The sequence below is a fragment of the Solea senegalensis genome, unplaced genomic scaffold, assembly GCF_019176455.1.
Source record: "Solea senegalensis isolate Sse05_10M unplaced genomic scaffold, IFAPA_SoseM_1 scf7180000017517, whole genome shotgun sequence".
In the NCBI taxonomy this organism is placed as follows: Eukaryota; Metazoa; Chordata; class Actinopteri; order Pleuronectiformes; family Soleidae; genus Solea; species Solea senegalensis.
In genome coordinates this window covers 1-5,287 of record NW_025322447.1, presented here as the reverse complement: position 1 = coordinate 5,287, position 5,287 = coordinate 1, and the positions used below count along the sequence as shown (strand labels likewise).

Below are 5,287 nucleotides of genomic sequence, written 5' to 3'. Positions count from 1 at the left end.
GAGAGCAAGCCCCAGTTTTCAACTCCCACTGCTCAAAAATTCATTTAATATTTAATCCCCATATAGAGGACATATCAGATATTAAACTGATAAGAACAGATACTACACTTGATCTTAGCCAAAAGGCCGAGAAGCGATGGCCCACAGGTGTCTGGGGCCAACCCAAGATCTTGGCACACAAGTCAGTTGTTGTGGTGCCATGTTTTTAAGGGCGCATAACAAAGGCTGCTGCTGCTGATCACCTCCGCCCAAGGTTGACCTAAGTGCACCTCTGAGCCTTGACAGACAGCTGCTTGACATTTGACACACTCAAAGGGCGCAGCCTTACAGCAAAGCCCACCAAAAATAACTTAAACTCTTGAACGTCCCTCTCCACGGAAGTCTTTAGTTAAAGGCGAAAGACTTGTGCATTTTGAAGAGAAACCAGAGTCAAGCGTGGCCCCTGTCTGGAGCAGCCCGGCGGGAGTCTATCCGCGGTCACCACGGTCTCGGTCGGCCCGGCCATTGCAGCAGAACGACCTTCCTTCAGCGTTTTTCGCCCGGCCAATACGGCTTAAGCTGGAATTTGACTGCATGTTTTGGGCGGCTTTCCTACTGTCGGTTGTCGCGCTGCAGTTTTCTATCGTCGCTGAGGCTGTGGCACATTCCTAAGCTCACTGGCACACCTCCAACATTTTAGTGGTAGACATTGAGTGCATGAGCAAAAGCAGCTCCGTGTCACACTGGGCAGTACAAACTGCGGGCCATTTCCACATCCGGGCTTCTGGAAATGGTGAGTTGCTCTGGCATCCGCCAACATCAGGTCACTGCACGGAGGGAACAGAGCAAGCGCCAAAGTATTAACCCTTGGCATGATGGCCATGGATCCATCTCCAACAATCGAGTTCTTCTACAAAGAGTTGGGAAAGGGAGCGTGACATTTGCTTTGAGCTGAAAGACAACACCCACAACCATCCCGTTCCCAGCAACTTGGAAAGACTGGGGATGTTGCTCCGCAAGGACGTGAGAAGTTTGGAGATGGGCACACAACGTTGAACTTCGGGCGGCTGACCTTTGCTTACAACGACATCATCGGGGAAAAGCGCGGACGCAGCACCCCACTAGCAAAAATTATGCAGTCAAGACTCCCACGTTTGGGGAATTTGCAGGGGTCAACACAGCCGGAGTGCAATGGCTGAGCCTCGCCCTGGGTGAACCGCCTTCTTGATCATGGTATCTCCCCTGCCAGGTAAGTATGAGGTGTAGTCGCCAAACACCGGGTGGCTCTTGCCAGACACAGCTCTTTGGCTGATGGTGCTGGAAATGAATAATCCCAGAGGCCAATGCCTTGACTCAGTTGCTCGTTAATGCTGTGCTATGTTCAACTTCAACCTCCAGCACACATTGGAGAGGAAACACTCGACCTTTTTTACTGGCATACCTGGCTGTCGTTTCCTATAGATTCAGCAACAACTGGACATGACGGCACCAACAGCCGCTTGCCCATCTCGGTGTCGCTTCCCGATACTGGACTAGAGTGTAGCATGTGGTGGAGATAAAGGCTGAAGTGCAGTGTGTCCGAAAGGCTGACCTTTGAGCCCCTCCACGCGCAGGGGGGCCTTGCCCAGTCCATAAAAGCAGTCTGTGTCCCTAGCCCCCCGGCTTACGGCCATACCACCCTGAGCATGCCCGATCTCGTCCGATCTCAGAAGCCAAGCAGGGTCGGGCCTGGTTAGTACTTGGATGGGAGACCGCCTGGGAATACCAGGTGCTGTAAGCTTTTACACTGCTGCTTCCTTACAAGAAAGATGCCCCTCCGCGAGCAGGGGCCTTGCCTAGTCCATAAAGGCAGTCTCTGTCGCCAGCCCCTCGGCTTACGGCCATACCACCCTGAGCACGCCCACTAGCGAACCAGGAAGTGTATGCTACAAACATTTCGAGCACACGGCTCCTTTCCTCAGCCTGTATTCTTCCCCTTTTTCTCCTCCTTTCTGCACTTCTTTTCCCTTTTCTCATCGTGGGCTACTTCAGTTTACTGGTTTTGTTCATTTTAAGGACTGGTTTCCCCCCCCCCCGACAGTGTTTTCCACACTGTGCGGGGGCGCCTTTTGTTGAACTTTTTTTTTCTCATCATGGATGGACCTCAGAACAACGACCTCACCAAGCAAAGAATCATGGCAAAGGAGATAAAGAACACGGAGAATGGAGACAGAGAAAAGAATGATGGAACCCAAAGGAAGTATGAGAAGGAGCTGACTTTACAAATAGAATTGACGGGAACAGAAAAAGTCCCAATAATGGAATTATTGAAATGTGTGCGTGGACTGTGTGGAGGTTTGATTGCCGGCCGCTGTATTGGAACGGACAAATATGAAATAACAATGACAAACACTGTTGGGAAAAGCAGATTGCTGGATGGATTCAAAATCGGCACAACCATAGTTATGGCAAAAGAGCTAAACAATGATGAACTGGTGGTCTCTTTTCTCACTCTGCCCGCGTACATCTCAGACCAGGAAATAATTGACAAGCTGCATGGCTGGGGAGTCTCTGCAATCTCTCCAATCAAGAGAAGAATGTGGCCTGGCACAAACATCGCAGATGGGACAAGGTATGTGAAAGTCAAATTTAATCAGACAGTACAATCCCTGCCTTACTCTGCTAGATTTAATACTGCCACTGGTCCCGAATACTTCAGAGTGTTACATGATCGGCAAGTGAAAGTGTGTCGAATGTGCCTACAGCCTGGACACATTCTTAGAGAGTGTCCTGAGTTTTGTTGCCATAAATGTGGAGTCCAGGGGCACTATGCAAGAGAGTGCCATAAAGCTGTGAAAAGGTGTGAGCTGTGCCACAACAACATGGAAAATTGCATTTGCAATGAAAGTGAACCGGAGAGCATAGCAGAGTCAGAGTTGGAGAGGGAGCAGACAGAGGGAAGCACTGAGGACAGTGCAGGAGAGGAGGAGGCAGAGATAGCGCCTGCGGAGGTACGCACAGAGTGTGGTGTAGAGAAAGGGCCCCCTGCCCAGCCGCCCAGAGCGGAAAAAATAACCACTAATGTGGAAACCTCTGGAGAAAGCCTTCCGGAAGCGCAGAATGACGAGGCTCAACCAGACAATGAAAAAAAAGTGGCTGGAGCTGAAAAGCTCCAAGCCAGAGGCACGAGAAGCACCCCAACCGCAGAATCTGCGCCACTCAGTCCTCCCCACTCTGAAAAAGAGCCAACAGTTTCTCCCTCACCAAGTGCTGACTCTGATTCGGAGATGGACCTCTCGGTAGTGTCCCTGGCAAGAAAACGACAAAATACAGACAAGTCCGGTAAAACAAATAAGAAAAAGCAAAATAGAAAAAAATGAGTGTGATGTTTAATGCCACAATAATACAGCTCACCCTTCTCATGGCCCTGCTTCTCTCACTGAATGCCCGTGGGCTCTGCAGCAGAGAAAAACTACACAAAGTCATCAATACTACCAAATGTGACATCTTGCTGCTACAAGAAACAAAATGGTCCTCATCTCCTGTGAGCATGATAGGAGGGTTATGGGAAGGGAATGTATATTTCGCAAATGCAGATCGAGCAATGTGTGGGGTGGCAACGCTGATTAAAAACAATGTCTTTGATAAGGTAATAGAAATATATAAATGCTCACGAGGTAGATTATTGATAGTTGATTCATGGAAAAAAAATGTTTATATTAGAATTATCAATATATATGCTCCTAACACTGAGGGTGAAAGAAAAGTGTTTTTCAAAGAGCTAAATAAGTGGGTAAACAACAACTCCATCATCACTGGAGACTTCAATGTTCCCCTCACCAAATTTGACATATCTAGCAACAATCTCTTTAAAGATGATGTGAGCAGGCGATCCTTATTCGAAATCATAAAAGAATACGACCTGGTTGACTTATGGCGAATTATGCATCCAAATAAAACTCAGTTCTCCAGACATCAGGTGGTACAAAATACTCTCAAACAATCCCGTATTGATTATGCCTTAGTGGCAAGCTCCATTGTACACAATGTGAACTCAATAGAATATGTCCTCAACACATGGAGTGATCACTCCCTCATAAAATTGTCATTATTTCCATCAGTAGCACAAACAAATGGTGGGGTATGGTGTTTTAACAATAGCTTACTAAAAGATCAACAGTTCATTGACAAAGTTAACCGTCTTCTTCACAATGTGGCAAATGAAATGGAGTGGGTCGAAGACATATTTAATTGGTGGGAAAGAGTGAAAGAACGAATCAAAAGAGTATGTATAAATTATAGTAAACATAAGAGCTGGCTGGAGAAAAAAAATGAAAAAGAGCTAAGAGTAAAATTAGAACACGAACTCCAAAAGATAGCCAATGAACCTAACGGAGATCTGACAAATTATATTTATTTGAGAGACAAGTTAGCGCTCTCCAAAAAGAAGGAATGCATGGGGGCAATAATTAGAAGCAGAGTGCAAAATTTTGTGGAGGGGGAAAAATGTTCAGCTTTTTTCCTCGGCTTAGAAAAGCAAAAACAAAATAAAGCATTCATAAAAGAACTGAAAGACAGCCAGGGCAACATAATTATACAAACTGATGAAATAATATCCAGAATACAAGATTTCTTCCAGCAGCTATATACAAATCAAAATATAAATCAAAATACAATTACAAGTGTGGTGAAGGTCATTCAGAACCAAATCTCAACGGAGGACAGAATATGGTGTGATCAGCTTATCAGCATGGCAGAGATTGAAGCAGCCATCAAGGGCTTACAAAAAAACAAGAGTCCAGGCGTAGATGGTTTAACAACTGAATTTTATCTATTTTTCAAAGAAAGTTTAACACCAATTTTATTTCGAATTTTTGAGGAAGTTGAGAAGAAAGGTGAAGCTCCTGAGACCCTTACACTTGGTTTAATTACTTTGGCATACAAAAACCGAGGAGACAGAACGATCATTAACAACTACAGACCCATAAGCCTTCTGAATACTGATTACAAAATTTTCGCAAAGGTTCTAGCAAACAGACTCAAAGAAATTATCCCAAACATAGTACATCAGTCACAGGCATATAGCATTCCCGGACGAGATATTTCAGATTCCATTTTATCCATAAAAGAAACCATCTATCAGATGTCACAAACTGGTGGCATCTATCTAGGAGTAGATTTTGAAAAGGCGTTCGATCGAGTTGAACACAACTTTTTATGGGCTGTTTTAAAACAATTCGGTTTTGGTCACAATTTCATTAAAAGAATTCAATCTCTTTACAACAATGCACACAGTCGCATAAAAGTGAATGGTCTCCAAACCCCAAAA

At 45.3% G+C, this 5,287-nt stretch overlaps 3 non-coding genes and 1 pseudogene across 3 annotated transcripts; 1 reads left to right on the top strand and 3 right to left on the bottom strand.

Moving 5' to 3' along the window:
• On the bottom strand, positions 1-138 carry LOC122764614 (annotated as a pseudogene; the record flags this gene model as incomplete).
• Positions 139-319: 181 nt separating this feature from the next.
• On the bottom strand, positions 320-432 carry LOC122764615. Its single transcript, XR_006359810.1, has one exon. It is a non-coding gene; the product is annotated as a U5 spliceosomal RNA (small nuclear RNA).
• A 640-nt stretch (positions 433-1,072) lies between these two features.
• On the bottom strand, positions 1,073-1,236 carry LOC122764613. Its single transcript, XR_006359809.1, has one exon. It is a non-coding gene; the product is annotated as a U1 spliceosomal RNA (small nuclear RNA).
• Positions 1,237-1,640: 404 nt separating this feature from the next.
• On the top strand, positions 1,641-1,759 carry LOC122764612. The gene has a single exon (XR_006359808.1). It is a non-coding gene; the product is annotated as a 5S ribosomal RNA (ribosomal RNA).
• The last annotated feature ends 3,528 nt before the right edge of the window (positions 1,760-5,287 follow it).